General features: G+C 49.8%; 1 pseudogene; it reads left to right on the top strand.

The window, feature by feature from the left end:
* Nucleotides 1-651: 651 nt before the first annotated feature.
* Nucleotides 652-745, top strand: LOC130032198 (uncharacterized; annotated as a pseudogene).
* The last annotated feature ends 8,004 nt before the right edge of the window (nucleotides 746-8,749 follow it).

The following is an 8,749-nucleotide window of genomic DNA, read 5'->3' as shown; positions in this document are numbered from 1 at the left end:
TTCAGAATTGTTGTAAGAATTCGATGAGATCATTCATGTGCATCATCTGACAGAGTGGCTCAGCAAACATCAGCTACGACTGAAATAATAACAGAATCCTTCCTCGTTCACTTGACCCAAGTCCGCTAACCCTAGGCTGCACCAGGACTTCTCCAGAACCCTCGCAGCCATCAGCTGCTCTGGTCGAGGCTCCTCTCTCTGACTCGGGCTTGTCCTCCCTGGTGAGTGTTGACTGGCCAGGTTGGCGGGCGGGGGGGCCCTGGGCTGGATCCACATCCAAGGCCCTGTCCTCCCAGCAGCCCCTTCCCGTGCTTCCCTCAGCCCCTCCACCAGATGGCTGGGCTGGAAGTGTGGCACAGTGAAGAAAAAGGTGGGCCCCCGAAGCTGTGTTTCCTGAGCTGTCTCAGTCCACCTGCAAAAAGAAGTACATTCCCACATAAAACAGGATAAGTAAGTAAGTAAAGTAAAGGCCCTCCCGTTGATCATCGATTTGCTCGAGCGGGCCCAGTAACGTCTCCATTGGAGACTTTGTTGTTACTGTGTCTGGCATATCGAATACTCTCGGTAGCTTGCCGGGCTCTCCGAGAGGGGCGGAGGAATCGAACTCGGGTCGGCCATGTTGGCTGCTTGTAAGGCGAACGCCCTACCACTGTGCTATCGCTTCGGCAGCACATATACTAAAATTGGAACGATACAGAGAAGATTAGCATAAAACAGGATGTTCAGTAAAAAGTAGACTTTTTTTTGGTCCAATTCATTTGGGTTTATGGGCCATGCTCTATGGTACTCAAGGGCTACTCCTAACTCGGTGACCAGAGGGTCACTCCTGGCAGCATTCAGAGTACCAGGCAGTGTCAGGGATCAAATCCAGGGCTCCCACATACCAAACATGCACTCCAACCTTTTGATTCATCTCTCCAGCCCCATGAGTAGGTTTCACTAAAATCCTAGAATGAGTTCTTTGTCCAAGAAATTCTTGGTTCCCAAATGCACAAACTCATGCAAAGAGTATAGCTGTGTGAATATGTAATCACGTATAATGTATTATACCCTAATTTTTCTGCCATCAGTTTATTTTCTTTTATATATATTTTTTATTTTCATAAAAGTAGTTCACTATATTTTATTACAGATAATATCAAACACCCATCCCACCACTGAGCACCTTCCCACCACAATAAAAGGGAAGTGTGTGAAGGTTGTTGTTTTCCATTCTGGAGCCATTTAATCCCGTACATAAGAGAATACAAGCAAGTATGTTAAAACCAAACAACTATGTGCTACTTTTGATAAGTAAGTGAGATAGAGCGTAAGAGGTCATGCAGCCACAAATGTGGCCGCACGCTCCAGGAAGTTCTGCGTCATTCTCTTGTGGGAGCTTTTTCCCTCTCTCCCTCCCTCCCTTCCTCCTTTCCTTCCTTTCTCCCCTCCCATGAAGAGCCGGTGACCCAGGGCTACACCCAACTTCTTTGGTGTTTGACCAGCCTTGCAATTCTGGGACCTATGCCTGTAGGACATAGAATCCAGCTCTTTGAACGATCTCCTGATCCTTTTTTCTCTCTATGTGTATGTGAATATTCAGTTTTATTTCATTATTTTTCTTCCTGGTCCTTTAATAAACTCATTTTTTCATCTGTTTCTATAACTTTGTCAATTGTTCTCCACTCAGAGCAAACAATCGTCTATTCTAAATTGATGTCCTTTTGGATTTTTGGTGCTAAATAACTTTCCTTTCATGAACTGGTGAAGTGTCTGGTAAAGCAGCTAATGTGAATGTTTATGCTGTTTTAAATGTCCTGACCTGGGGGGGAAATAGTGGGGTCAGAGAGATAGTACAGCGTATAAAGGCACTTGCTTCACTTGCAGCTGACCTGGGTTCAGTCCCCAGCACCCCATATGATCTCTTGAGCACAGCCAGGAATGATACCTGAACACAGAGTCAAGAGTAATCCTTGAACATTGGTGTCAGGACATGTGTACTGGTGAAGGGATGGGTGTTGGAACATTGTAGGGCTGAAACTCAATCATGAGCAACTTTATAATTGTGTATCTCATGGTGATTCAATGAAAAAGGAAAAATAAATTAATTAACACTTTAGAAAAAAAAAGATTTATCCCTTAGCACCACTGGGTGGCCCAAATGCCCTTCCTCCAACTTAATCACTTAATCACTTAACTTCCCGTTAGTCGTCCATTTGCTCGAGCGGGCGCCAGTAACATCTCCATTTGTCCCTGTCGCGTGCTAGTGTAGCCCAATGGCATCTGTTCACTCCGGGAACATAAAGGGCCTCAAACCGATCGTTCATGATCTTGACGAAGAAGTCTGACCATCTGGTAGGTGGGCGGCCACACAGTCTTTTGGCATCCCGTGGAATCCAGTCGGTAACAGCTCTAGTCCAGTGGTCATCTCTAAATCTCATTACGTGACCAGCCCATCTGATTTTTGACACCTTGGCATATGAGACAGCGTCCCTGATCCTTGATCGTCGACGGATGTCAGAACTCCGGATTCGTTCTCTCATTTGAGTGAAACGTGATATTCCAAGCATAGCTCTTTCAGTTCTTCTTTGGGAGACCCGAATAGCGTTCTCATCCTGTTTGCGTAGGGCCCAGGTCTCTGAGGCATATGTTAATGCAGGAAGAACAGTGGAATCAAAGAGATGTGCCCAGAGCCGGAGGTTCTTGGTCCTCTTAGTTATTTCTTCGACGTTCTTGAAGGCATTCCAAGCCGCTCTCTTCCTCCTGCGCAGCTCGGGTGCCAGGACATTTGTCATATTGACCTCTCAACCTAGGTACACATAGCTGTTGCATTCGGAGATGGTCGTTCCTCCAACTAGGGGACAAAAATTTCCTTGCATCTGTTCCTACAATCTGGACGTCTACTTGTCCAAAGTTCTGGGAACCACCGACCAAGTCCAGCCACCTATCTCTGACCACATTCCAGGGTCCTGTGCCAACTGTACCCCCAGAGTCTCATGGGAACCCTTGCAACCAGATCCCAGAGAGGCTGTGGCCATACCAGGCAACAAACACCCTTCCATTTCCCAAGGCTGCCTCAGACACTCAGACCCTGAAGCAACGCCTTCACTAAACCTAACCCCCAAAGACGCTGCTGGCTTCAGATGAACTTACAAGGATCGCCAGCACTTGACTCACTGCCGACCAACAGCTTTTAAAAGTCCAAATGCGGTATGATTAGGGGTCTCTGGGGGTTTCCTCTCCAGGACGAAGCATTCCAGATCCCTCCGTGGAGTACCTCAGTCCTACTTCTCAGTCCTTCTCAGCCCAGATGAGCAACAGAGCAATGTGGTCATTCAGGGATGACCTCAGGGGAAGACAGCTTTGGTGTGGACCCTCACTGGGACCTTGGCTGAGCTACTTCACCTCTTCGTGCCTCCGTGCTCTGCTTCCTCCCTTCAAGGCAGAGACAACAGGTCTGTAAAACTTGTGGTGTTTGGGGGAGGAAGTGGCCAGCCAAGCTCAGAACAGTGGTCAGGGAATTGGGGCCATGCTCTCAGCCCTGTTCTCCTTCCCCTAGTGGGATATGAAGTGTTTATTAGCTGGGAGAGGATGTGAAGTGCCTGGCTCAAGCTGGACCAAGCCATCTCCCCCAGGGCTTTGCAGATCTGAGATACAGAGAGAGAGAGGATCCAGTTTCTCTGCAGAGGAAGGTGCAAGGTACAAAACTCAGCCATGTTTCTTTGCACCGTGAAGGGAGTCAGTAACTCAGTGTGTTATATAGGAAGCAAAACCTCGTGTCAGGGGATAAATAAAAACACAGAGAATGTTCTGGTTCTGGCTGGTCTGAGAGTGCCGTTCTAGGCAAGCCTTTCTGACTTCATTGTTTGTCTTAGTAACCTTTTGCATTGAAACAACTACCTCAAAGCTCAGAGTTTCGAGTTCGAGTTTTATGAACTCCTGATCTCGTGGGCAGCAATTTGGCTTGGCCCGGCAGGGTGAACCTTCTGCTGGCACCTCCTGTATTCATGGATGTCATTTTGGTCAGCTGGTAATAACTTGACTGGGGCTGAACAGTTCATTCAGTAAGTGCCCGGTCACTCAAAGATGTCTGAGCGTTTACTGAATAACTGCCCTCTGCCAGACACCGTGGGAGAGATGAGTCAAATTAATAGTTACTGAGCTGCTACTCTGTCAACCGAGTGATGGAAATGTTCATGCATTTTCTGACTTTCTGATTGCTTGGTCATATTATCATCATCCCATTTTACAAGCAAGAAAACTGAGGTTAAGAAAAGAGGAATGACTGGCCTAAGATTTCAAGACCCAGAGGAGCAGAACTGAACTCTGAGTCAAGTATTCCTGAGCGTCTGCGGGAAGAGCATGGTCTTTGAGGCAGAGCGATGGCACAGCCGGCCCACCAGGTTCAATACCCAGTACCCCAGATGGTCTCCCAGCACTGCCAGGAGTGATCCCTAAGCCCAGACCCAGAAAGAAGCCCTGGGTACCAACTGATATAAGCTTACCCTCCCCCCCTGAAATAAAGATTGTGGTCCTTCCCACACCACAGGTCTGGGAAGGACCCTTCCATGTAACCTTCGATGTGAACTCGCCCTTCGATGTGACCCAGGGCACTAGGTTCACACCACCTTCTGTGTCACTGATTCAATGAGTGTGCCCTAATTTGTGAGGGGAGCTGTGTGCGATGCTGGGATGTGGAAATGACTCAGACACAGGATGCTGCAGCAGCATGGAGGAGGAAATGATGAATCACGCCAGGTTTGGGCTCCGTGTCGACTCGTTTCTCAGCCTGATTCTTATTTGTTTATTTATTTATTTTGCTTTTTGGGTCACACCTGGCATTTCACAGGGTTTACTCCTGGCTCACACACTCAGGAATTACTCCTGGTGGTGCTTAGGGGACCATGTGGGATGCTGGGAACTGAACCCAGGTCAGCTGCATGCAAGGCAAACTCCCTACCCACTGTGCTATCACTCCAGCTCCTCAGCCTGATTCTTAAGGGGTCGGTGACAGTTCATCCCAACTCCCTCACTTCAGATGTGCAGGGTCAGAGAGCTTGTGATGCAGCTGGTAGAGGCTGAGAGAGATAGTCCAGAGGGTAGGGCGCTTACCTTGCGCATGGCTGACGTGACGCTGATCCTGGGTACCACATATCGCTCCCCCAGCAGCTCCAGCAATGATCCCTGAGCACCACTAGGTGTGGCCCACACTCTTTCACACACACAAAACGACAGAGTTCAAGGTCATTGTCATGGGGAAGGTCAAGGGCTTTCTGAGCTGCCACCAACTGGGGCATAGGCAGCCACTTCCCGGGATACCTGTGTATGCCCAAAGTAGCAGCTTCTGCAGAGAGGGGATGTCTTTGCCATCTTCTGAGGCTGCCTGGGGATTCCTGAGTCCCAGGGAACCATTTATGCCCATCTGTGGAAGGAGTGCTCAGAGTAGAGTGCACCCAGGTGCCCAGAGGGCAGGCAGGAACACCAGAGAGGCAGGGCATGGGTGATGGGGGGATGAGCCAGACCCCGCAGGAAGTTCTAGCTGGGTTCCCGCCTGCTGCTGACCCATCCTGCCTCAGGAACCTTCTCAGTGTCTGGAAAAGGGGGGCGGAACGCCCAGCACAGCTAACACCTTCTGCATCTTGAGCTACAGTAAGCAAAATCAGGGCCACCTGAGGAAGAGCAGAACTGCAGAGCCAGGCCACAGGGTCACATGGGGGCTGGCTCGACTCCTGGAATGAAAGGCACGGGAACACGCGCAGGACCCGCTCTCCACAGCCCTCTCATCCCTTTGACCGCGCACTCAACTTCCTCTGCCTCCCTCTGCAGACAGGCTTCTTTGATCTCTCATTTTTCGTGCCTGTGGCAAAAAGCCAGATGCCCCCAGCCTGCAAGCAGGAATGGTGTGATGGTTCAGACCCCACCAGCGGCCACTTCCCCTCTCAACTCCAAATGCACAGGACAAAAAACCCGGCCCACTGCTATCAGGCAGGCTTGAGGGGCGGGTGGGAAAACGAAGACAATGGTGGAGGGAAGGTGACAGTGGTGGTGGGATTGGTGCTGGAATATTGAATGTCTGTAACAAATCGCGATGAACAACTTTGTAGAGGATGGTGTTTAAATAAAATGGGGGGAAAGGGAAAAAAAGAAAGACAATGGCCCAGCTTAAACCCAAGGTCCAGCACTTTGTTCTATGGCTCAGAGTAGGGGATGGTCACAGGGTCCGGCAGAGGATCCCATGGGTAAAGTGACAAGAGGAAAAAACAAATTTTTTTAAAAATAAATGACAAGGAGGTACTTCTCAGAAGAGTGTTGCCGTAAGTTCCCCTAAATGAGGGTGTGGACATCAGCTGCTCCCACATCAGCCATGCACTTCATCAAAAGTGCTGAGTCTTGAACCCCAGCTCCAAGGTGTAGAGGAGGGAGAAGGAGAAAGGTGGAGGGCCAGGAGGATGGGGTGGCTGGGCTGACTCATGGCAAGCTCAGGACCACCGGCTGACCTCAGTCAGTCTCCCACTGATCAGGGCTCTGGCCTCTTGTACCCTCACCAGGAGGGCCGCCGTCCCCAGAACTGGCAGGTACTCGAGTGGTAACAGCGACTCCATTTGGCTTTGGATCATTGCCCAGAGACAATGACTCTCGGAACCACCTATGATTGCTCGTCGCCAGTTCCCAGCTGCTGAGAGATGGGTGTGCCGTCCAGGAAAGGTGTGGACCCGGTTCCAGCATTCATAATAGCATGGCATGTAGATGCATAAGGGCCCAGATGACTTGTCTTTCGCTCTCTTTTGATGTGCGTAAGAGTAATGTGGAATCCAGGGGCTGGAGCAATAGTACAGTGGGTATGCTTGCCTTGCAAACCATCAATCCAGGTTCAATCTCCAGCGTCCCATATGGTCTCCTGAACCCAGGAGTGATCCCCGGGCACAACCAGGAGTGGCCCCCAAACCAAAAAAAATAATAAAAAATCAGCTTATTTTTTAAAGGAGTCAAAAGAAAATGAAAATAATTTTAAAAAGGAGTAATGTGAAATTCTATGTTGGATATGTGCTTTTTCAATAAGGGGTGATTTTCCCCCCTATACTGTGTGTTGACATGCAAACAACCATATACACACAAATATACCTACTGCTCTAAAGATTGGACATGCACAATGGTACATTTAATAGGTTCCATGGGAATTCTTCTTGGGGGTCACACCCACCAGTGCTCAGGGGCTACTTACAGCACAGTGCTTAGAAGTTATTCCTAGTTGTGTTTAAAGGACCGTGCTGTTCCGTGCCGTGCCATGCCAGGGTTTGAACCCAGGCCTCCCACATGTAAACCATGTACTTACCTGTTGAACTTTCTACCCTAATCCCCATAGTGGGTTCTGAAGGGCTCTGTGTGACTTGCCTTACACATTGATGGTGGAGCTTTTCGCCCTGGCCCTGTTAAACATGACTTTACTAGAAGTCATGTCTGTGCCCCTTCCTCTGAGATCTACCTCTTCCATGGGGTCATGCATTCTGCTGCTCTCAGTGTACTGGGTTGGGGAGGGGGAAACCCCTGGCTCCAACTGTTTCCAATCCCACTTGCAAGACTTTGACTCAGTGCTCAGTGCCAGCAGGACTGGATTCTTGCCGACCTGGCAGGCTTCCCTCCAACTCTCAAACCCAGCAGCTTTGCCCACCTGAGCCTTTGCACATGCTGCTTCTTTGCCTAGAACATCTTGGCAGGGACGGCCTCATCACCAGGTCCTACCCCCAAGTCACGGGTACATCCACAGAGGATGTCCCAGGCACCCAGTCTGTTTCCTTCTTAGCTCTTGACGGTTTGTCATTGTTTTGCTTTCTTTCACTTGGTTCTCCTTTCTGTTACTATTAACATGTAAGCGTCACAGTAGCAGGAAGTGTGTGGCACCAAGCAGAAGCTCAGAAGTATGTGTGGGAAGGGTGGATGAAAGAGTCTGCCCTTTCCACAGTTGACCTCGACTCGCCTGATGTTCCAGGACAGAAGCAAACCCCCCAGAAGGAGGATCATCAATGTCCTGCTCAGAACCGTCCATGGACCCTTCTGTCCCCCAAATCACTGGCGATATTGCTTGGGAAGAGCAAGTGCAGGATGTGATGTTATAGTTGCCTCCTTCTTGGGGCCAAAGAGATAGTACAATGGTTAAGGCACTTGCCTTGCATGTGGCCAACCCTGGTTCGATCCCCCGCACCCCATATGGTCCCCTGAGCACTACCAGGATTAATTTCTGAATGCAGAGCCAGGAGCAACCCCTGAGCATTGCCCGGTATGGCCATCCCCCCAACCCCCAAACAACAACAACAACAAAAAAAGAAGAGTTACTCCGTCCAGTCCTGCCCTCACCACTTGCTAACTATGAAAAGTAGCCAGATTTGTGCATCTCTCACCAGCTCCATCTTCTACTGGAGCTGGGTGAAATCCCTCCATCTTTCCTTTCTCCTCTGCCCTCGTGATTGTCTGAGTTACCAGCACTGACTTCCAGTCAGAGTTCAGACTCCGTCTCTCCCTCTCCGGACACAAACAGTCATTCTTCTGGCCTCACCCAGTGGCATGGCACTTCCTGAGCTTTGCCCTGAACGTTCACGCCTTCGTGTTTTTTTATTCAGAAGCTGACTTCATTGTCAAGAAGCTCAATTCCCTGCCTTCCGAGTTAGCCCAGATACAGTCTGCCGAGAAGGCTCCCTGCCCCATGATCTCTCCCCCCCCCCCCCCGGGTGCCCCGCCCCCAATATGCAGCGCCTGCCTGGCACCCAAGAATGTC

The sequence above is a fragment of the Sorex fumeus genome, unplaced genomic scaffold (assembly GCF_029834395.1).
Source record: "Sorex fumeus unplaced genomic scaffold, SorFum_2.1 ptg000047l, whole genome shotgun sequence".
Classification (NCBI taxonomy): Eukaryota; Metazoa; Chordata; class Mammalia; order Eulipotyphla; family Soricidae; genus Sorex; species Sorex fumeus.
Note: the sequence above shows the minus strand (reverse complement) of the source record. Positions and strands in the feature narration are given on the sequence as shown.